Raw genomic sequence first — 25,310 nt, forward strand, 5'->3', positions numbered from 1 at the left:
ATTTGGCTTTGCAATTCATTTAAAACTGTGAAAAAATGTACAATAATAACAACAACTTAAAAATTAGTTTTTGGTTTAAATTTTGCTTAAAATATCAATGATCTTACTCAGTCTTTTTTGAACATCATGGATGTTTTGCTTCATCTTTTCCAAATCACGATAGCACACCATGAACTCACTGATGAGTATTTGTGCACTTGCACTGCTGAAGTGAGTTTCTTCTTCACAACATCCACATCACCTAAAAAATAAATGCACCATGTATTATAAATATGCAGGCACCCATCTATTACCTGAAGCTGTGGTCTCAGACACTGACCTGTTATCGACACCATTTCGACAACTTCATCCAGCACTTCCTGAACCTCTTCATTCACATCCTCATGTTGTGTGGTGAGTTCCATATGTTCATTAGGTGTGGGGTTACTGGTGTCCTCAGATGTCCCTATTCTTTTCTCCCCTATGTGAATACAAAAAAGGTATACTTAACAGACAGATATGTTAGGCTAGAAATAGTAATATGAAACATTGCTTGGAAGTGTCTTCCAACTGTCTGTTTTGGCAGAGTTCCAAGCTGATTTTTTCCCTTTCAAAAGCTGAAATACTTACCTGTTTTGTGCAAGTTTCACACATGGAGAGACCCTTAGTATCCACTGGAGTACCTGTGTGGGACATCATAACAAGGTTGCTATGGTGTCCCACACTAGTGCTCCTGCGTCCAGATGTGTAAACAGCTGCTGAGTGTCCTCTCCTTACACTGAATCAAGTTGTCATTTCATTATAGTTTCAAACACATCTAGACAACAATGTAATAAACTTATTTTAATCAAAATAGGCATGAACAAATGTAGTTAACCTGCATCTGCCAAAAACGTTGTATTAGTGGTCGAAAAAACAATGTTTAACCACTTACCAACCGGCCCATAGCCGAATGACGGCTACAGATAGGGATGAGCTTCGTGTTCGAGTCGAACATATGTTCGACTAGAACATCGGCTGTTCGCCCGTTCGGCGAATTCCAAACGTTATGGGCCATTCGCGCCAAATTCGTGTGCATCGCTGGCTCATGATTGGCCAAGCATGCACTGTGACCCCGCATGCTTGGCCAATCACAGCGCCGGCAGTGAGGAGAGACATGATTGGCCACAGGCAGGATGCCTGTGGCCAATCATAGCTCAGGTTGTGTAGTACACACCCCACACTATATAAGGCCTCCAGCGCGGCAGCCTTGTGTAGTGTGTTGGCGTCTGTAGCAGTTAGTGGGTGTTCTGTGTACCTTCAACACAGTATACACCGATCGTTATCGGCCGATTTTTCGTTCTTGCTCTTCTGTAGTGGTTGTTGTCTGCGTGCCCTGACCGCAGTATACACCGCTATATTCACCTATATAGCTAGCGATATATCTATCTTTTATAATAGAGCTTGCAGTCAGTGTAAGGAGCTTGTGCGTGCTGTCTGCGTGCTCTGAACCCAGTATACACCGCTATATCCACCTATATAGCAAACTATCTTGCTCGTTTTAAATAGAGCTTGCAGTCAGCGGTAGGAGCTTGTGCGTGCTGTCTGCGTGCTCTGAACCCAGTATACACCACTATATCCACCTACATAGCTCTTCCCTATTTGAGCCATCTGCCATCTGCAGGAGTTAGTGGAAGTTGTGTGTGCCTCCAGCACAATATACAGTACCCAATTGCTGGTTTTCCCAACTCCGTTCAGGCCATTACCATGTCTGGAAGGCCAGCAAGGAGAGGCAGACAGGCGCGAGCTGATAAAGGAGGGCAAGCAGGCTCTGTGTCTAGAGAAAACAGTGCTGGTCGTGGACGCGGTGCATTGTCATGATCAGCACGTGGCCATGGGACACGCTTGTCCTTCTATTCGTCAGCTGGACATGTTGAGCCGCAACATGCCAACGACTTGGTAGAGTGGATGACCAAGCCCTCTTCATCCTCCTCATCCTTTCTCACCCAGTCTCAGGGTACTAGCAAAGCAGGTGCCAACGCATCGTCTTCCCTCCTCTCAATGTGATCATCAGTGACTCCTTCTCTAGACCCACCACGTCCTCCTGAGGAGTCTCCTAAACTCTTTGAGCACAGTGTTGGGTACATGCTCCAGGAGGATGCCCAGTGTTTTGTAGGCTCTGATGATGATACACAGCTAGAGGAAGGCAGTAGCGTGAATGCAGAGAGAGGGGATGCTCAAGAAGGACAGCAATCTGGCAGTCATGTTCCACAAGCTGCAGCATACTGCCAGGTTTGAAGAGGGAGGGGATGATGAGGGCACTGACTCCACATGGTGCCTGGTAGGAGAGAGAAGGAGGAGGCACATGTCCAACGAGGCAGGATGCCCTCCGGGGGCCAGCTTAGGAGCAGCACACCGACTGAATCACACCGCAGAGCTCCGCCTGTGCAGGGCGCTGTCTCTGCACATTATTCTAAAAGTTCTTTGGTGTGGGCCTATTTTGAGACGAGTGCATCAGATCGCACCGCTGCTATTTGCAACATATGTCTCAATTGTATCTCGTGTGGCCAAAACATCAGCCGCTTGGGCACCACATGCTTGACCAGACATATGTTGACCTGCCATGCAGCTCGTTGGCAAGCGTACCTCAAAGACCCACACCAAAGAACAAAGCGGACCTCTCCTTGCTCCTCATCAGCTGGGATCTCCAACCCCACTAAACCTTCAGTCCTCTCTGAAACCTGCTCTGAGAGGAATGAAGGTGTAGAATTAGGTGTGTCACAGCCAAGTGCTTCCGGGCACTCTGCTAGCAGTACACCCACGTCTGATTATAGCAGGCAAATGTCCCTGCCCCAGCTGCTGGACCGGCGAAAGAAGTTCACTCCCAGCCATCCACATGCCCAGCGGTTGAATGCTAGCTTGGATAAATTTCTAGCACTTCAACTGCTGCCTTTTTAGTTGGTAGACTCGGCCCCCTTCTGTGAGTTTGTACAATGTGCGGTTCCTCAGTGGCAGGTCCCCAAACGCCACTTTTTCTTACGGAAGGCGATTCCGGCTCTCTACCGGCATGTGGAAGGCAATGTCCTTGCCTCGCTGGACAGGGCGGTCAGCGGTAAGGTGCATATTACCGCTGACTCATGGTCCAGCAGGCATGGACAGGGACGTTACCTGTCTTTCACGGCCCATTGGGTCACTCTTCTGGCAGCTGGGAAGGATGCAGGACAAGGTGCAGTAGTGTTGGAGGTTGTTGCGCCACCACGCCTCCAAAATGCTACTATTGGTTGTGACACACCTCTCTCCTCCACCCCCTCCTCTTCTTCTTCCTCCATGGCCTCTTCCAGTGCTCTGTCCTCAGAACCAGCGGTGCTCTGTAGGCATTCCAGGGGCTACGCAAGTACGCAGGCAAAACTATGCCATGCTGTGCTTGCGCTGGTTTGTTTGGGGGACAGGAGCCACACTGGGGCGGATGTTTTGTCAGCTCTGCAGGGGCAGGCCGAGAGGTGGTTGACGCCATGCCAGCTTAAGCCAAGAATGGTGGTTTGCGACAATGGCACCAACCTCCTCTCCACCCTCCGACAGGGACAACTGACCCATGTGCCCTGTGTAGCTCATGTCCTTAACCTGGTGGTGCAGCGGTTCTTGGGCAGGTACCCGGGCTTACAGGATGTCCTGAAGCAGGCCAGGAAAGTCTGTGTGCATTTCCGCTGATCATTTAATGCCTGTGCTCGGCTGGCTGAGCTCCAAAAGGAGTTGAACCTGCCCAAGAACCGCCTTATATGTGACATGCCCACCAGGTGGAACTCAACGTTGGCCATGCTGCAGCGGCTGCACACGCAGCAGAGGGCCATCAATGAGTACCTGTGCGACTACGGCACCGGGACAGGGTCAGGGGAGCTCGGTTTTTTCTCACCACGCCAGTGGGGCATGATCAGGGATGCATGCACTGTCCTGTCACCGTTTGAGGAGGCCACAAGGATGGTGAGCAGTGACAGTGCATGCATTAGTGACACTGTACCTCTTGTCCACCTCTTGGAGCATACGCTGCATGGAAGGCTGGAGGCTGGCACTCAGCATCAGCAGCAGCAGCAGTCTTGTAGGGATGATTCACAGTCCCAAGAAACCCGTGGACTTGTACGTGGCTGGGAGGAGGTAGCTGCGGATCATGTTGTCCTTAGTGACCCAGAGGACTCCGGACCTAACGCCTCAGCTAACCTACGCTGCATGGCCTCCCTGATCCTGCAAAGCCTGCGGAAGGATCCTTGTATTCTTCGGATCAAGGAGAGGGACCATTACTGGCTGGCCACTCTCCTTGATCCACGGTACAAGGGTAAGGTTGCCGACCTTATCTTGCCGTCGCAGAGGGAGCAGAGGGAGCAGAGGATGAGACATCTCCGGGAGGCCTTGCAGAAAGGTCTGTGCAACGCGTTCCCAGAGACTGGGAGGTTACAAACTCCTGGTCCTGGACAACGTGTTGCTGAGGCATCGGTCAGAAGGAGCGGTGGAGAAGGTGGCCGTCTGACCGATGCTTTCAGACAATTTTTTAGTCCGCAGCCCCAAGGTATGATCGGTTCCAGCAAACTATCGCCAGCGTCTGATTTACATGGTGCAGGAATACCTAGGGGCAAGGTCAGACTTGGACACCTTTCCCACCGAAAATCCTCTGGCTTACTGGGTCTTGAGGATGGATCACTGGCCAGAGCTTGCACAGTATGCAATTGAGCTACTGGCCTGTCCTGCATCCAGCGTTCTTTCGGAACGCACCTTCAGTGCTGCTGGTGGCTTTGTTACCAATCACAGGGTGCGCCTGTCCACCAAATCAGTTGATCGACTGACCTTCATCAAGATGAATCAGTCTTGGATCACCCACAGCTACCAAGCACCTGAAGCTGATGTAACCAAAAATTTTTTTGGGAAATATCACATCCCTTCAAGACTGCCTATGCTGATGCTGAGTGACTGTCCTGTTATGTTGATTGTCTATCCTCTTCCTCCTCCGCTGATATGTTGGCAGAACATTTCTGGTTCTGGGTGATGCCTAAGGCCCAATTTTTCTGCCCCTGTTTAACAGGGGCGTTTAATTACAATTTTTGATGCAATGCTTTGCAGCAGGGCTAATTCCTGCACTACAACTAGAGTATATGGGAAAGGTTGCAGTGACCTGGCACCCTCACCAGTGCATAAGGCCCAATTTTTCTGCCCCTGTTTAACTGGGACATGTAATTACAATTCTTGATATATTTCACAGGAGGGCCCGTTCCTGTGCCCACCCAGAGTAACTGTGAGGACTTATAGTGTTGTGGCACCAGCACCACAACCACCAAAGGCCAATTTTTCTAACACTGTTCAACAATGGCATGTAATTACAATTCTTGATATAATCGTTCACAGCAGGGCGCTCCAGCGCCCACCAAGAGTCACTTTGAGAGCTTACAATGTTGTGGCAAAACCAACACCTTGTTCCGCCATTTCTGCAGAGCATATAGGGCAGGCCCCTACTTTCAAACATCCAACTTGCAAACATCTCCTACTTGCAAACGGAAGGAGACAACAGCAAGTGAGATCAAAAAAGATGGACGACAAAACAAATTATACAGGGGTGATAACCCTTCCCTATGTTTTCCAAAAAGCTTAAAAATCGTTTTTTTGACTGGAGCTACACTTTAAAAATATACCAGTTGAAAATTACTAACAGATTCAACTTAACACAACAAACCTACACAGTCCCTGTCTTGTTTGCACCGCCTGTATACTGCTGTTCTGAGTATATAGGGCCTGGGGGCCACGCGCATTTCCTTTTTTTAATATGGGTACGGGGTTCCCCTTAATATGCATACAAGACCCAAAGGGGCTGGTAATGGGCAGGGAGGGCTACCCATGCAATTTTTTTTACTTATTTTCAACCATATTGCAGGAACCAGATATAACAATAAAACCGCAAGCAGTTTTAAATGATGTTATTTCCGTTAAATGTCATTTTGTGCAGGGACTGTTCTAAACACAGGAAACACGTGGCACTTCACAGGCATACTACAGACACTCCCCAGGCACGATATTTAAAGGAATATTTTTTCACTTTTTTTTTTTGCACTTTAATCGTCATTAAAATCAGTGCTCCTGCCAAAACGGCCATTTTTTAAAACATTTTAGGCATTGACCTATGTCCCCTGGGGCAGGAGCCAGGTCCCCAAACCCTTTTTAGGAAAGCATCTTGCATATTAGCCGTTAAAATTAGAACTTTTAATTTTGAACGTTCGAGTCCCATAGTCTTCAATGGGGTTCTAAAGTTCGTACGAATTTGGGGTCCATTCGAAAGTTCTGGTGCGAACTGAACCCGGGGGGTGTTCGGCTCATCCCTAGCTACAAGGCAGTTGGATAACTCTGGGAGGATGTACAGTGACGTCCTCCCAGAGTCCCGCTCTTGTGCCCCTTGGGGTGCGCACCCAAGAACATCCGTGACTGTCGGGTCCTGTCACAAATCATGGTCGTTTACCATATGATTGCTCTGTCAAATGATGGAGCGATCACTTGTAAACAAACTGGCGTCATTTAATGATGCCGGTTCCACTCTCCCCTCTGTGTACTGATCTGTACAGTGGAGGGAGAGCTGTTGAAAGGCAGCAACGCTGTGGGCTGGCTCTGTAGTTCCCACAGCGCTGCTCTATGAAAATTGCAGTCACATCCATGGATCCATCCATCCATGCTCAGCCATCCCTCCATACTCTGCAATACCCTCTCATACTCTGCCATACTCTGCCATACCCTGCAATACTGTGCCATACCCTGCAATACTCTGCAGTACCCTGCAATACCCAGCCATACTCTTCAATACTCTGCCATACACATACCCTGCAATACCCAGCCATACTCTTCAATACTCTGTCATACACTGCCATACTCTGCCATACCCTGTAATACTCTTCCATACCCTGCAATACTCTGCTATACACAGCCATACTCTGCAATACTCGGTGATGCTCAGCCATACTCTGCAATACTTGGCAATACCCAGCCATACTCTGCAATACTCAGTAATACCCAGCCATACTCGGCCATACCCAGCCATACTCAGCCATGCTCGCCCATGCTCGGCTGTACTCGGCCTCTGTATGTGACCAGGCTGTGGAAGTCTCACACATGTGGTATCGCCGTACTCATGAGGAGTAGGAGAATTTATTTTGGGGTGTTTGGGGTATGTAGATGCTATGTGTTAGAAATATTCTATAAATGGACAACTTTGTGTTTAAAAAAAAAAATGCATTTTAACCACTTCCATATGATGTCCTTGAATTTGTGCGGGATATCCGAAAGATGCCTGCAGCTACAGGCATCATTCAGATATCAGCTTTTTCAGCCGTCAATTCCGTACACCATAAAAATGATCATAGGGGCTGTTCCACTGCTTGATCATTCTTACAGGAGGCAAGAGGGGATGCCCCCCCCCTCCCGCTTCCCTCCTGTGCTTCTACCGACTCGCCAATACAATTGAAGCCAGGGTCGTTTTTTTATTTTTATTTCAGACTTCCCAGCCTAGAGGTGAGATGTGGGGTCTTATTAACCTCATATCTCACTGTAAAGAGGACCTGTCATGCTGTATTCCTATTACAAGGAATGTTTACATTCCTTGTAATAGGAATAAAAGTGATCAAAAAAATGTATTTTTGGGGAAAAAGTGTCAAACTAAAATAAATAAAGTAAAATGAACAATAAAAAAAAATGTAACCACCGCTGTCCTTGTGTGCTTGCTTGCAGAAGCGAACACATACATAAGTCAAGCCCACATAGGAAAACGGTGTTCAAACCACACATGTGAGGTATCATTGCGAACGTTAGAGCGAGTGCAATCATTTAGGCCCTAGACCTCTGCTGTAACTCAAAACATGTAACCAGTAAAAAAATGAAAGCGGATATTTTAAAGTAGCGAAGTTTGGCGCCATTCCACGAGTGTGTGCAATTTTGAAGAGTGAAATGTTAGGTATCTATTTACTTGGCGTAACTTCATCTTTCACATTATGTAAAAATATTGGGCTAACTTTACTGTTTTTTTTTGCTTGTTTTTTTAAAGCACAAAACTTTAAAAAAAAAAAAAAGCATTCAAAAATTGCTGCGCAAATACCTTGTAAGATAAAAAGTTGCAACAACCGCCATTGTATTCTCTAGGGTCTTTGCTAAAAAAATATATAATGTTTTGGGGTTCTATGTAATTTTCTAGCAAATAAATGATGATTTTTACATGTAGGAGAGAATGTCAGAATTGTCCTGGGTGCTCCAGAACGCCTGAAGTTGCTCCCTACATGTTGGGCCTCTGTATGTGGCCACGCTGTGTAAAAGTCTCACACATGTGGTATCGCCATACTCGGGAGTAATAGCAGAATGTGTTTTGGGGTGTAATTTGTGGTATGCATATGCTGTATATAAAAAATAATATGACAATTTTGTGAACAAAAAAATCTTGATTTTGCAAAGAATTGTGGGAAAAATAACAACTTCACAAACCTTTCCATGCATCTTTTTAAATACCCTGGAATGTCTTCTTTCCAAAAAACTGTAATTTGGGGGGTATTTGTACTTTTCTGGCATGTTAGGGTCTTAAGAAATTAGATCGGCTGTCAGTACTTCAGGTGTGATCAATTTTCAGATATTGGCACCATAGCTTGTGGACTCTAAAACATTCACAAAGACCAAATAATATACACCAAGTTGTACGTATTTTTACCAAAGATATGTAGCAGTATACATTTTGGCCAAAATTAATGAAGAAAGATTACTAATTTGATAAATTTTATAACAGAAACGAACAAAAATTATTTTTTTTTACAGAATTTTCTGTCTTTTTTTTCTTTTATAGCTCAAAAAATAAAAAACCCAGCGGTGATTAAATGCCACCAAAAGAAAGCTCTATTTGTGTGAAAAAAAGCTCTATTTGTGAAGTATAAAAATGTCATATAGGTGTACAGTGTTGCATGACTGAGTAATTGTCATTCAAAATGTGAGAGCACGGAAAGCTGAAAATTGGTCTGGTTAGGAAGGGGGTTTAAGTGCCCAGTGGTCTAATGGTTAATACAAATTATTCCTGTGCCCACGAACCTCAAACTTGGCATTTTAAACTGTACAACAGTAAAGAAAAACAAATGGACCAGCACAAATGTAATAATAATAATAATAGGAACACGGGACAAATACTTACTTTTTTGCAGCACTTTCCTGGTCTTTCTATACTGATCTTGCTCCCTCAGGTCTGACAAGCATTTCCTCAATTACTCCTTGGATCGTCATACCCCAAAAGTCCTGTGCAGGCTTCTCACAACTTTAGCCATGATCTTGGCCTTTCGCACATTAGGGTTTCTGTACAGTCCATGCTTCCCATCATAGTCTGTCCTCTTCAAGATGTCCACAATCTCCACCATCTCTTCAAAGGACATATTTGAGGCTTTATATCTCCTGCTGGATGTGAAACTGCCTTGCTCTGGGCTTTTGTCATTGTTGCTGCTCTCAGCACACACCTGCTGTGTTCTGCCATGTGCTCTCCCACTGTCCCGAAAGAGAAAAGAGGCAAGGAACACACTAGAAAGAAGGACAGGGGTGGAGTTTAACGCATGCTCAGTGTATATAAAGGATAACATATGATTTCCTGCCCAAATTTATTGACAAATGCAAGGAGCTGCCATGTCTCTGGCAAGTCCAATGCAGGGACTATTCTAACAAGCTAAAGAGGAAGGCAGTGCTTGAGAAACTGTTGAAATTAGTGAAGCCTGTTTATCCCATAGCAGACATCACCTATTTGAAGGCCAATATTGGTAGCCTGAGAAGCACATATAATAGGGAGCGCAACAAGGTCTAGGATTCCCTGAGATCCGGAGCAGCAGCAGATGAGGAATATGTCCCCAGGCTGTGGTACCACCACAGCCTGCGTTATTATTTTCCAACCAGACGGAACCAGGTCATCACTATCAACACTTCCTTCCACATCAGCTGAGGTTCCTGTGGTCCAACCTGGGCCTTCCACCCAGGAGGAAGATGTGGAGGAGCCCAGCTTGATCCAGGTATACCATTGTTGAAGATAATTCTTGTCAAAAATTGAATGATGTTAACTAGATGTTATTGAAAACAAATTTCTGATTTAACAAAGTGGTTTATCTATCAATAGACAATAGTGGCCAAAAATGATTGGGACACAAATGGAAAATGCTGGGGGTCAGAATGCTTTTCTATTTGTTAACATTCAATTTGCAACAGTCATGATCTCAAAATTGTGTGTGATGACCAAAAACCTAAAACTATGTACCATTTTCATACACAGGGAAGTCTCAGCCAGGAGGAGGCCATGGCAAGCAGCCTGACCAAATCCCAGGTTCCTTCCCTCCACCCTCCAACCAAAAGGACCAAGGAAACCGGAGGAGTCAGTGGCTGCTTTCCTAAAACATTCTACTGCGGCAATTACCATGACCCCTGGTGTCCACGAGGCATTTGGATGCATCACTGCCAGTAAATTAGAACACATGGAGGAGGCCCAATGCACTATATGGGAGGAGATAATACTGCAGGCCATAAACAAGGGGATGAGGGGTGAACTCACACGTGGTGCTCCTCAACCAACACCACCAACACCACAGCCACCCCACCCACCACAGCAGCATGGAAGGAAGCGTGGAAGGAAATGTTGAGAAGTAAAAATGCAGGCTTTTGTAAGACCACAGCCTCGAGACATATATTGCATCTGTTGCTGCTCCCAATCTCTCGGAGTCCTGGACCGTATTGTGCTCCCTATTAAATGGACTCCTCAAGTTACCAATTTTGACAGTCAAATAATTGATGTCTGTCCTGGGGTACAAAGGCTTCATCAATTCCAACTGTTTCTCCATTGTTGCCTTTCTCTTTATTTTGTTAGGACCTTGTGCTCCCTATTAAATTATAAATGTTGGTTTTGAAAAATGCTTGGCTATGTATTTTACTTCAAAAAGGACAGTTTGTTTGTGAGTAGGCAAGTACATATCAAAATACAATGTCAAATTAACAAGGGTCACCAACATAGTTGTATCTTTGAGGTTAAAAAATACAAGATAATAATGGTGTTGTGGTAACTTGACACACAAAACAAAAAAAATATTCTGGAGATCACTAGAAAAAAACACAAAAAAAATTATGGATATCACTAGAAAAAAATAAAATATTATTCTGTAGATCGCTAGAAAAAAAATAGTATTCAGGAGATCACTACAAATAATAAAAAATATTTTTATCAGAACTCTGTGAATATCAGCAGAAAAGCAACTTCATTAGTATAGCATTATAAAGAAGAAGAGAATGCTCTGCATGGCGGAAGTACAAAAAATGTCAGATGAAGCATACACACGGTTGGACTTACCACCAACAATCTCACATCCAACATTTCCTGTTGTAAATTCAATTGTGTGTACACGGCATTACAATTCAACACTGCCACAAATGTGTGGCAAGTTATCCTTGCTATATAGGGGCCCTCATCTAGGATAAGAGTTTTGCATAGATGAAGGAAGTCCCCGACCATTTGTTTAAAAACTGAATTTGTCATTTGCTGGCAATTTAAACCTTATTTTGTAATTGTCAGTGTTGCTGTAGCAGATTGTATACATTGTACAGATGTGCCACCTCACATGCAGATTAAAGGCATCCACCAGGCATGTTATTTAATAAAATTTGGCATTTTTAATGATTCACTCAAAGAATTACTAAAAATGCTGCCCCCTCCCCAAGTTTTTTTTTGCTTTGGTACATGTCCGCCAGGATAGTGAACAGCCCTCTCTAATTCCATTTGTTTGACAATCTCAGCCATGAATATGGCCATTTCTGTTTTTTTTAATGTTTAGCACCTATTGAATTAAATGGGATTTGGAATTTGCACTAGTATTTGCGGCTCATCCCTACCCATAAGATATGTGAGTGAGAGCCCCTGTCTCAGTGAAAATGAGTGTAAAATGTACACAGGACTCTCAAAGAGGCAGTTTGAGAAGTTCCAGCACAAGATTGGTGAGCAGAGAAAACTATCATTTAAGTCTTCTCTGGATTTTGTAAGTCTGGATTGGGGCTGGAAACTTGAAGACTTCAAAGAGCATTGGGAGGGATAGAGTCTCCAGTCTTGTGTCTGGGCTTTCCAGAAGTTCTGAAGGTTCTGTGTGTGTGTCCAGGTGCACACTCATTATAAGGTAGATCTGAGCATAGCTCAGGACAGTTGGTGTTGGAGCAGTTGCTGCAGCCAGGAGGGAGGTGTGCTACTGCTTAAGAACCCAGGCAATATCCTTGAGATGGCACTCCATGTGGGAGAGGTTCCAGGTTAGTGGACTGAAAGAGTTGGGCCAGCTGAGAGAGTCTGGAGGACCATAGCTGAGACAACTGGAAAAGAGAGTCCTGGGGACCGTGAGCCTTGGAGGAGTGTGAAAGCCTGAAGTGTCAGGAGAGCCCTTCCTAGAGGCTAGTAGTGGGCCTGCACAGCTTTGTACTGCGACCAAGGCTGAGTGAGTCTTGAGAGGCAGGTGGCTTGTAATTTTTGTTTGTGTTGTAATTTTTGGGAGAAGAACCTCTGTGTGGGCAACCCATGCATGTATGAACTTTCATTTTTGTTACTTTCAAAAAGTGGTATACCACGCCCTTAAACTGAAGTTCCTATTGGCTGGGAACTCACCGAAAACACATCTACCACTGAGCTAGACATCCCCCATATTACAGAAGGTATATCTTTATTACTGTGGTAATACCAGCACGTATCACCTTCCTGTTGATCGAATCCTTTACAAACAAGTTTAAAAAAGCCCACACTCCACAAATCTCAGAGAAAACAGCTTAGTAAAGAAATTACATTTGACGAACAAGGATTGGCAGTTATTAGTTTACCAAAAGAAATCCCAATGGTCAACAATACATTCCTAAAAGACCTTTCATCCTAAATTAAAATCATCTCTTCTAAAACTGTTTTTATTCTTTCTGAACAAATAATCCATCTTATTAGAAAACCATGTAGTCAGCTTTATTGGGCCTGCTCGTGGATGCATAAATGTATGTCTGTTTATTTTAAAATTGATATACATGAATTCTGGTATGCCTGATACTTCTCACTCTGATATTAAAAGAGGCTTCATCCAAATCCTGATGATAGCAGAAACAGTCATTTTAATTTATAAAATTATCTAGCTAGATTTTGTCTCTGTTCAAAACAAACCCCAGGCCATGTGTTCTTCACGAGTAAACTGAACAGCTGTTACTAGTGAAACAGTGCTAAAAGAGAACTAACTAATGATGTTATCAAGCAATCGGAAAACACATATAGGTACTATATATCAGTAAAGCATCGGCATAGCAATAAGTGATGGTGTTTGTGAGTGAGTGCATGAGGTTTTTGGGACAGAATCTGAGGTCTTCCATAATGGATCATACTATCTCTATACATACTGCTACACACCTACCTTTTTTATGATCTGTGCCTGCAAAATCTCAGTAATTCCTCACTCTGAAAATTACCCAATTAAAGTGATTGTTTTTTTTTTTTTTTTTTTTTTTTTTTATGAAAACCTTTACAAACATGTTATATTTACCTACAGAGGAGCCCCGATCCTCTACTTTTTGGGTCCCCCACTGGTAGTCCTGGCTCCCTGCCAAATGCCCCCAATAGCAAACCTTGTGCTATGGGGGGGGGCATTTGAGCAGACATGCTCCCAAGCTGTGCTCCTGTGAATGAACATTGTCCATTCATGCACAGAGCATAGCTTGGCCCTGCCCCCACTCCCTCCTTATTGGCTCACTGGCTGTGATTGACAGCAACAGGAGCCAATAGCTCCCGCTGTTGTATGGGCCAATGAGGAGAGAGAGCTAGGAGAGTCACTGCTCTCATTCTGGATCATGATGGGGCTCAGGTAAGAAAAGGAGGGGGCTGGGGGGAGCTGTACCCAGAAGGTTTTTTACCTTAATCCATATGCATTAAGTTAACAACTTAAGGACCAGCCACCGTCGTTATAAGTCGCTACTTTGGCATTAAATATTGTAGTTATGGCAGCAGCTAGCTGCCATAACCCCCATATTTTTAAAAACAGCAGACTGTCCTCTTTAAGTTCAAAGTGGTCTCCGTGGCAGGGTTGGGCTCGGCTCTTCCTTCTCTGAGCTGGCCGCTAAGCTGTCGGCTAATTGCCAGGTCCTATCTCTGCACAGTTATTCAGCTGTTGATGATATCCTGCTTGTCAGTCCTGACAAGCCCAGAGGATCTTTCCCTTCATCTTAGTCAACATCACAGAGACGCTCTCCTGCATTCCTGTTAAAAGACTTGCTTGACTGACATCCCGTCTGGCTCCAGATCCTGCTTGCTGTTTTACTACACTCAACTCCGGCTCCCTGACGTTTGGCTTGTCTGACTATCCGTTCCGGTTCCTGAACGCTGTCTATATTTTGACTATGTTTGTTCTATTTTACCTGTTTTATTATTAAACAAGTGTGATTTAACTGTACTTCAATCGAATTTCATTTTAGGCATTGACCCATGTCCCCTGGGGAAGGAGCCAGGTCCCCAAACCTTTTTTAGGACAGTATCTTGCATATTAGCCGTTAAAATTAGCACTTTTAATTTCGAACGTTCGAGTCCCATAGACTTCAATGGGATTCTAAAGTTCGTTCGAATTTGGGGTCCGTTCGAAAGTTCTGGTGCGAACCGAACCGGGGGGTGTTCGGCTCATCCCTACTCATGACATGCTAAGTATGAACACCGATCTCTCTATCTCTCCTCCTAGACAGTCCCATCCCCCCACAGTTAGAACACACATAGGGAACAGCGTTAACCCCTTGATCACCCCCTTCCCTGCCAGTGAAATTTACACAGTAAGCAGTGCATTTTTATAGCACTGATCGCTGTATAATTGTCAATGGTTTCAAAAATGTGTCCAATGTGTCCGCCATAATGTCACAGTCCCGATTGCCACCATTACTAGTAAAAATAAATAAAATGGCATATATCCATCCCTTATTTTGTAGATGATAGAAATTTTGCTTACACCAATCAATATATGCTTATTGCGATTTATTTTTTATTTTTTTGATTTTATTTTTTTTAACAAAAATATGTAGAGGAATACATATCGGCTTAAACTGAGGAAACATTTTTGTTTTTTTGATAAAAAAAATGTGGGGTATTTATTATAGCAAAAAGTAAAAGATATTTTGTTTTTTTTCAAAGTTGTTGCTCTTCTTTTGTTTGTAGAGGAAAAAATGGCGTGATAAAATACCATCTTGATAAGAAAACTCTAATTGTGGGGAAAAAAGGATGTCAATTTTGTTGTCAGTTAAAGCGATGCAGTGCTGAATTGAAAAAAATGGCCTGGTCATTGAGCAGCCAAATCTTCTGGGGCTGAAGCGGTTAATTCATTTTTACACTGTCGCTTTAATTTTTTTTTTTTTTATGTGAACATTCCTTGTCATAGAAATAAGGCATGAGAGGTCCTCTTTATGGAGACATCTGGGGTCTCCATATCAGATCTCTCCTCTACCCTGCAAACGCACAATGTCCATAAAATTGATCTCATGCTTTAAAAAAAAAATCTGCCCTAACCTAACGTAATGTTGTCCTTTCCAGCCTCCTAAACTATAGAGATTGCCGGATGGCTGGGGGCCTTCTTGTCCTTGGCCAGCTCTACGATAAACCAGAGAGACCACTGGATCAGATACCGGACTCCCTGATTGCACAGAACAGCACAGAGAGGCACAGATGGGTAGACCTGTGCAGAGCGGAAAACTCTGTTTAGTTTCATTTTGGATAGATTTGTTATGTTACTAATTTTGTTTCATTGATTTGTTTCAGAATTCATTTGGTTTTGTTTAGTTTTGTTTTGTTCCAAATGTATTTCCAAATTTTCAGAACGATTCAAGTTCGGATTTGTCAAAAAATAATTGAGCAATCCAAATTGTTTGTAAAGAATAGCTGGTTGTTAAAGAGCAAGCCAAGAAGCCAGCCACCGAGTCCTTAACAACCAATGACTACCAATGTAAACAAAATTGCCAGCAGGCCACGAAAAGTGGGGGGAGGAGGGAGCGCCCCCCTCCTGAACTATTCCAGGCCACATGTCTTCAACATGGGGGGCTGCTTTGGGGCAGGGGGGCTCTGCTCCCCAAAGCACCTTGTCGCCATATTGAAAAAGACCTAATTTTTATTTGCGGGCAATTCTGTTTACATCCAGCTGTCAGCGTGGAAACTCGTTGGCAGCTGATAAGTAGGGATGAGCTTTATGTTCGAGTCAAACTCATGCTGAACAGCAAACAATTTTGGGTGTTCGTGGCAAATTCGAAAGCCGTGGAACACCCTTTAAAAGTCTATAGGAAAAATCAAAAGTGCTAATTTTAAATGCTTATATGCATGGTATTGTCATAAAAAGTGTTTGGGGACCCGGGTCCTGCCCCAGGGGACATGTATCAATGCAAAAAAAGTAATTTAAAACTACTCGTGGCTACAATGAATTGTCGGTCCGCAATACACATGGGGATTTCCCCACAGAGGGACCCCAAATCAAAATAAAAAAAAAATGTGTGGGATCCCCCTAAATTCCATACCAGGCCCTTCAGGTTTGGTATGGATATTAAGGGGAAACCAGTGCCAAAATGTAAAAAAAAAATGGCGGGGGGGCCCTCAAAATCCATACCAGACACTTCAGGTCTGTTATGGATTTTAAAGGGAACCCCGCAACAATTTTTTTTTTTAAATGGTGAAGGGTCCCCCCAAAAATCAATACCAGACCCTTATCCAAGCACGCAAACCTGGCAGGCAGCATGAAAATAGGGGGGGGCAGGAGTGCGCATGCGCGGGACTTCCGGGAAGACGCTCTGAACGGGAGCTCCGCACCGCTCCGGCCATCCGCGGCACATTCCCCTTGCTATCCCCAGCGGACACCTACGGGGAGACCCTCCCCGTGCACCGGAAGATTCAGGGCAACTTTATGAATGTCGGGGAATACCGCTAAGAAGGACCTTAGCCGCAAATTACATTTCGGCCTGACGGGCCCCCAGCCTTCCAAGATGGCGGCCGCTAAAACAACATGCGGTGAGGCCGCAATCCCCACAAGCATGACAACCCCTGGGACAACTCCATCTGTGCCTGTGAGTAACCCACAGAACATCTCCCCTTCTCCTGCATCCACAGAGTTTTGCAACCCCCCTGTAAAGATGGCCTCCCTTGGGACATTGTAGTCAAGCCACACTTCTATGGGGTTAAAGAGGAAATAATGAAAAAATCACGCAACAGGGAAGACATCTTTCTCAATGGCGTCAAAATTCAAATCTTTGCAGACATTTCCCCCAATACAATCCAAAAAAGGAGAGCTTTAAAACCTTTACTTGATGTTCTCTCCCAGAAGAGGATTAAATACAGATGGGCCTTCCCCTTCCGCCTACAATTCCATTACAAGGAAAAATCGCACAGCTTCACGAATTTCCAGAATGGCGAACGCTTGCTCCTCCACTTGGGGCTCATCTCTCAAGACTCGTCTCCCGAACAAATGGAGACACGTCCGAGCTCATCCAAAAGACCTCCGCCATCAAGCCCTCTGACCCCCCTCTGGATCAAGTAATCAAAGAGACAGCGGGACACGATTCCCCCAAGATGATCATCTCCTCATTTTGACCCCTAAGGGTCTGTCCCTTTCTTTACATCCTAACCGGATCTTTTGGAAGTGATGTCCTCACCTCCGTGACTTACGAGTCATCTCGGAATAACTTGTTACACCTCCCCTCCCCCCCTCTCTCCTATTTTTCATTACTGACTTTTATGTTCCATTAGTTGTCAGGTGGACTTTGGGGTTTCCCCAACTCACTTCTCATGGAGGGCCTCAGCTTCCCTACCCTCCCTGTGCCCCCCCTCCAGCTATTCCCCCCAACCCCTCCGCAGGGGTTGCCCCCAATTCCCTGATTGCCTGTCTCGAAACAGGAGATAGGCTCACACCGTTGGTGAACTTTACTATGCCCACGGGACATGAGTGATTCCTCCCTAGGGGCCTCCCCCTGTGTTATGGTTACTATGTGTATGTTAAAGTTGCCCTTCCTATATGTTAATTACGTTTCTATGTTAACTACGTTTTATTTTAGGTGTAATTTTACAGATGGCGAGTGCCGCGCGGCCGGAGCGGGCCTGCTTGCCACTCCACCTGCTGTGACCCTGGGGCCTCACCCCCCCTTGGTGACATCAGGACCGCAACCCCGCTGCGGGTTGCCCTCCTACCGATCCCTGCAACTCAGAGAGTATCGGAGCAGGTTTGGACCTGCCACCCCCCCCCCCCCCCCCCCCGGGGAGCCCAGACATCTTTTCCGTCTGGGCTCTCCCTCTTTCTTCTCCTTTCTCTTCTCTCTTTTTCTCTGTCCTTCCCTTCTTCCTGGTACTTATGTGTCTCTTCCCCCTCAGGTGCCTCCAAGGAGAGTGAGTTGGTTCATACCCCTTCGGATACTGGGTCAAGGTCGCATCCCCCGGATCGGGACCATTGGTCACTTGGATCAGGTAATCAATGCCAGCATGTGTTCGCACTCTCTCCCTCATGTCCATGGCTGATGACGACCCCAAACAACATCCACTTAAGATTGCATCTCATAACACTCAGGGCCTAAACTCCCCTATGAAAAGGCGCAAAGCCCTACACAGCTACCACTCCAAGAGCTTGGACATCGTCCTCATCAAGGAGACGCATTTTCCTAAAAGCTTTAACCCCTCCTTCCTGCACCGAAACTACCCTACCTTTTTTTTGGCCAATGCTGATGACAAGAAGAGGGGAGTAGCTGTCCTTATTTCAAAACGCACCCCTTTCGCCCTGTCCCTAGTTATCAGGGATGAGGAGGGGAGATATATATTAGTCAAAGGACATATTAATGGGTCACTCTTCTCTATCGTGTCATATTATGCTCCCAACAAGGGCCAAACTCAATTCTTTTCCTCCATGCTAACCTCTCTTTCTCCACATTTGGAAGGTAAAGTGCTCATGGGTGGCGACTCTAATGTCGCCTTCGATCATGTGCTAGACAAATCTGCCCATAATAAAGCCCTCCTGAAAAGACCTCCCAAACAGAGTCTCAGCATTGCTAGGCTCTTTCATGCCTTGGGTATGATTGACTCCTGGAGAGAACTTAATCCCTCAGCCCAGGACTACACCCACTATTCTGCTCCACATAGGACTTATGCCCGTATTGACCATATCTTTCTGCATTCCTCTGACATCCACCTGGCATCTCACGCCGCTATAGTTGAGGTGCCTTGGTCGGACCATTCATTGGTTCTCCTGAAAATCTCGGGTTGCCTCTCCCAAGCGAATACCCCACAATGGCGGTTGAAGGAAGCATTGCTATCCAACCCAGCTCATCGTACTGCCCTTGAAATTGACCTCAAGGAATACTTTCGCATAAATGATATTGAAGACATATCCCCCAGGGTTTTATGGGGGGCACACAAAGCGGTAATGAGGGGCAAATTTATACAACTAGCCTCGCGTCTTAAACGCGAAAAACAAATACTAACCTAGAGAAAAATTTCCAGGCATTAAGTAAAGCGCACAAGAAACGTCCCACGGCCTCTTCCCTGGCTCTTTTGGATGCAGCCAAAATCGCCCTCAACACTGCCCTTACCTCTAGTGCTGAAAAGCATACGCAATGGGTGCATGGCAGATTTTATCTCAATTCAGACAAATTCGGCCCTCTCCTCGCTGCGAAGCTGTCTCCTAAATTTAGAACCCAGGCTCTCCCTAAAATCAAATCTCTTTCTGGCTCCCTCACACAAAACCCAAAACATATTCTGAATGCGTTCCATGCATTCTACTCAAAGCTTTATTCTAGCCCAGACCCGGACAACACACAGTCGTCTAAAACTTTCATGGATAATATTCCTCTTCCCAAGATCTCGGAAGCACACCGTTCAATGATGGAAGCCCCCATTTCAGAAGCAGAAATTAAAGCAGTCATTAAAAACCTTAAGAATGGCTCGGCCCCTGGACCAGATGGGTTTTCAACACCATATTATAAGACCTTCTCTGAGGTTCTGTCCCCTTATCTGGCCCGGTTCTTCAATTTTCCTGAACCGAGCTTCACATTTAGACCCCGAAGCCAACTTAGCATACATCTCAGTCATCCCAAAACCGGGTAAAGACCAGAGCCTGGTCAGCAACTACAGACCTATCTCGTTGATTAATAACGATTTAAAAATAATGACGAAAATTCTCTCTAACCGTTTGGGTTCTTTTATTGGGGCATATGTCCATAAGGACCAGGTTGGCTTCATCCCAGGGAGGCAGGGACCGGACCAGATAAGAAGAGCGGTAGACGTTATTTCTCTACTTAAATTGGGGTGGGGCAGGGGTTCCTCACAGGAGGGCTTCCTCCTCTCTATAGATTTGCAAAAAGCATTCGACACTATCACTTGGCCGTACTTATTCGGCGTGCTAGAAAGATGGGGCTTTGGCCCACATTTTATTCTCCTCCTGGAAGCCCTTTATTCCCAACCCAGGGCACGGGTCAGACTCCAGGGCCACCTTTCAGAACCCTTTTTGATTCGTAAAGTCACTAGACAGGGCTGCCCGCTATCCCCCCTCCTCTTCGCCATTGGCATCGAAACCTTAGCTATTTCCATTAGGAATCACCAAGATATTCAGGGAGTTAAATGCGGAAAATCAACACATAAATGCGCCTCGTTTGCGGACGATGTCCTCCTCTTCGTAACCTCTCCCCTTACCTCCACTCCTAACATCCTCCAACTCCTCCAAAAATTTGGAGAGGTTTCCGGGCTGCATGTTAATATGGCCAAATCGACAGCCCTCAATGTATCTGTACCCCCAGACCTAGTAAACAGTCTCAAGGAGCACTTCCCATTTTCCTGGAGCACTTCTTCCATTCCCTATTTAGGGGTCCAGCTCACGCCCACCATCGAACATTTATACAAACATAACTACCCGCCCATGTTTAAGAAACTCAAAAAGGACCTTGAGCAATGGTCCCTCCACAAGCTGTCATGGATAGGGAGGGTCAATGCCATCAAGATGACTCTCCTCCCTAGGTTATTGTACCTCTTCCGTTCACTACCGATACCGGTCCCCAAATCCCACATCCAAACCCTACAGTCAGCGATTATTAGATTTACCTGGGGCAAGTCTAACCACAGACTCCCCAAGACAACGTTATTTAGACCTAGACGGAAGGGCGGACTTGGGTTACCTAACCTCTGGTGGTACTACCAGGCGGCGCAACTCTGCCAGATTTCTAACGTATATTCGAGATGTCCAAAGCCTGAATGGCTAGAAATGGAAAGACAAGCTATCCCTAAGCACACTATTGATTTTCTGATGTGGCGCCCCCGAAATCTAGACCCCCGATCATGGCCCCTACCCTCTCCCACTCCTTCACTTTATGCGACACGGTTTATAAATCCAACATCCTCACCTCAAAGTGGCAACCTCTCACGCATCTCTTCAATAACCCCTCATTTCCACCAGGGATGGATATTAGGGCGTTCCAGTGGTGGATAGACAAAGGCCTCTATAGAATAGGACACTTTCTCAATCCGTCTGGGCCACTCAAACTTGGTCACTGCAGCTCTAAATTGGAGATGCCAGACTCAGAAAGATTTAGGTTCCATCAAATAGCCCATTTCTTACACACTCTGACTTCCCACCATCCCCTCCCCCTCTATGTTTCCCCGTATGAACTCTGGTGCTCGTCAGCCATGGACGTGAGGGGGGGCATCTCTCTGATTAACTCTGCTTTGGTCGATCCAAAGGAAAAAGCGCAATACATGCTGAGCTGGGAGCGCGATCTGGGTATTGAGTGGGACTTGGACTCTTGGCACTCCCACTTCTCGACTGCCTTCAGGGGGATCCTCAACACTTCCCTGATGGAGGCAGACATTAAAGTTTTCACCCGCTGGTACCTGGTCCCGACCCGTCTAGCTAAATTTTACCCCCAGTACTCACCCCTATGTTTTAGGGGCTGCGGCCATCTAGGGTCGCTCCTCCACATCCTGTGGGAATGCCCCAGAATCAGAAACTTTTGGAACAAGACCTTTGGCCTAATTCGTAAAGTCACTGGTCATGCTATTCCTCAATCCCCAGCAATTGCCCTCCTGAATCAATCAATACCTCTAACCCCCAAACATAGCCGAGTCCTGATCCACTTTTTCTTCATTGGAGCTAAAATGATGATAGCCAGATCTTGGAAGTCCCCCAGGGTTTCCTTCCCATTACTTAAACAAAAAATTACTTGGATTATGTTCCACGAAAAAACTTCTCATTCAATTCTAGACAAAATAGACAAATTTAAACGGGTGTGGGAACCTTGGGCCAACTTTGTTGGGATTCTCATATAAGACCAGATTCATGGCTCGGTTCATGCTTAGCTCCCAGATCCGATCTGTACCACGGCTTCCATAGACTCTCCTTGGCTTAGGCACCCCTCTCTGTACACCTATCTCTCTTTCTCTCTTCCCTCCCTCTCTTTTCTATTCTTTCCTATCTCTCTCTCGTCTTTGTCATCTCCTCCTTCAAGCCCAGCTGGACTGGGTTCTGGGGAATGTTAGTTCTCAGGACAGGTCATGGCAGTTTTATTTCCTCATGGCCTTAAACTCACTAGCTTTGCACTATCGGTCTTACCGTTTCTGGGTCTTATCTTCACATGTTGTCTGAAGCTATGTTAGCAGTAGGGACTTTCAGAGGCCCCTACCAAGTTCATTTAACGTCTTCTTGAACTATCACTTAACCCAGACATTATACGCTAAGGTTAGGCAATAAGGCCTCCCGTTCCATCGTCAGGTTTGGGGGGTTCTGAGACTCCGACACAGCGTGCTCCCAGTTGGGGTGTCGGGGCCTCGGTCCACCTAGCGGTTTTCTCCACTTGCTCTTATGTTAATTTTTACCTTTAGATGGACTATTCTTTTTTGTCTGGAAGATTTTCTTTTCTTGTTTATAATTGCTCGGAATACTGGTTATTACCCATTAGACGGTCTTTATGTTGTTAGGCATGGAGCCTCTTCCTCATTAGGAAGGGTCTTACACTCGTTTTTATTTTCTGTCATACCTGTCTAGCAATATATTTCCAGAAATCCCCTGCGCGGGAGATAAGTCTATGTTGTTTTTTCATTACTTCAATAAAAAAACTTTTGAAACTTAAAAAAAAAAGAAAAAAAAAAGAAAATAGGGGGGGCAGAGAGTGCCCCCCCTCCTAAGCTGTACCAGGCCACATGCCCTCAACATTGGGAGGGTGCTTTGAGGTAGCCCGTTAAAGCACCTTGTCCCCATGTTGATGGGGAGAAGGGCCTCATCCCCACAACCCTTGCCCGGTGGTTTTGGGGGTCTGCGGGTGTTTGGGATTTCATCTTCTTTCTTCTGGTCTTCCTTCGGTGTTGTTCTTGTTCTCCATCTTCTTCTCCATCTTCTTCTTCTTCCGCTCTTCTAGTCCTGCATCTCTTGCTCCGGCTTCTTCTCCAAGTCATCCGCACGATCCGCCTCTGTGGGAGTCTTCAACAGTGTGACACTTCTTCTGACACTTTTTAATAACGGAGGGCGGGCAACCCGGAGACCCCGCACTCCTCTGACGCACGGGGACTTTCCTATGGCTTTCCCCGTGATGTCAGAGGGGGGCAGGGTCACCCTTTTACGTCAATAGTTTGTAGATGCTATAACTTTCACCCAAACCAATTAACCACTTAACAACCGGCCCATAGCCGAATGACAGCTACAGGGCGGTTGATTAACTCTGGGAGGCTCTGGGCGCGCACTCGAGAGCATCCGTGACCGCCGGGTCCACAGGACCCGGTGCATCACGAATCACGGTAAACGGCCGCTCATCGCGGCCGTTTACCACGTGATCGCTCCGTCAAATGATGAAGTGATCACTTGTAAACAAACCGGCGTCATGTTATGACGCCGGTTCCTCCCTCCCCCTCTCTGTACCGATCGGTACAGCGGAGGGGGAAGAGATCGGTGTCAGCAGCGATGTGGGCTGCATCTGCAGTGCCCACATCGCTGCTCACCAAAAATTAACCCCTCAATTCCCTGCCAATACTCTGCAATACCCTGCAATACTCTGCAATGCCAGCTAATACTCTGCAATACCCTGCAACACTCTGCAATACTCTGCAATACCCTGCCATTACTCTGCAATACTCTGCAATACCCTTCAATACTCTGCAATACCCTGCAACACTCTGCAATACCCTTTCATTACTCTGCAATACTCTGCAATACCCTGCAACACTCTGCAATACCCTGCAACACTCTGCAATACCCTGCCATTACTCTGCAATACCCTGCAACACTCTGCAACACTCTGCAACACTCTGCAATACCCTGCCATTACTCTGCAATACCCTGCAACACTCTGCAATACCCTGCAACACTCTGCAATGCTCTGCAACACCCACCAATACCCTGCTCTGCAACACCCGCCAATACCCTGCAACACTCTGCAATGCTCTGCAACACCCGCCAATACCCTGCAACATTCTGCAATGCTCTGCAACACCCGCCAATACCCTGCAACACTCTGCAATACCCTGCAACACTCTTCAATGCCCTGCAACACTCTGCAATGCTCTGCAACACCCACCAATACCCTGCAACACTCTGCAATGCTCTGCAACACCCGTCAATACCCTGCAACACTCTGCAATGCTCTGCAACACCCGCCAATACCCTGCAACACTTTGCAATGCTCTGCAACACCCGCCAATACCCTGCAACACTCTGCAATGCTCTACAACACCTGCCAATACCCTGCAACACTCTGCAATGCTCTGCAACACCCGCCAATACCCTGCAATGCTCTGCAATGCAATACTCTGCAACGCCATACTCTGAGATACCCAGCCATACTCTGAGATACCCAGCCATACTCTGAGATACCCAGCCATAGTCGGTGATACCCTGCAATACCCAGCCATAGACATCTGCCCCCCCTCCCGCCGCCCTCCGGTGCTTCTACCGACTCGCCAATACGATCAAAGCCAGAATCTTTTTTTTTTTTCAGGCTTCCCAGCTTAGAGGTGAGATGTGGGGTCTTATTGACCCCATATCTCACTGTAAAGAGGACCTGTCATGCCATATTCCTATTACAAGGGATGTTTACATTCCTTGTAATAGGAATAAAAGTGATCAAAAAATTTATTTTTGGGGAAAAAAATGTCAAACTAAAATAAATAAAGTAAAATGAACAATAAAAAAAATAAAAATTTTAAAGCGCCCCTTTCCCCATGTGCTTGCATGCAGAAGCGAAAGCATACTTAAGTCCCGCCCACATATGAAAACGGTGTTCAAACCACACATGTGAGGTATCGCTGCGAACGTTAGAGCAAGAGCAATAATTCTAGCCCTAGACCTCCTCTGTAACTCAAAACA

Source organism: Lithobates pipiens, unplaced genomic scaffold (assembly GCF_037356315.1).
Source record: "Lithobates pipiens isolate NorthernLeopardFrog02 unplaced genomic scaffold, aLitPip1_a1.2 Scaffold_18, whole genome shotgun sequence".
NCBI classification, from domain to species: Eukaryota; Metazoa; Chordata; class Amphibia; order Anura; family Ranidae; genus Lithobates; species Lithobates pipiens.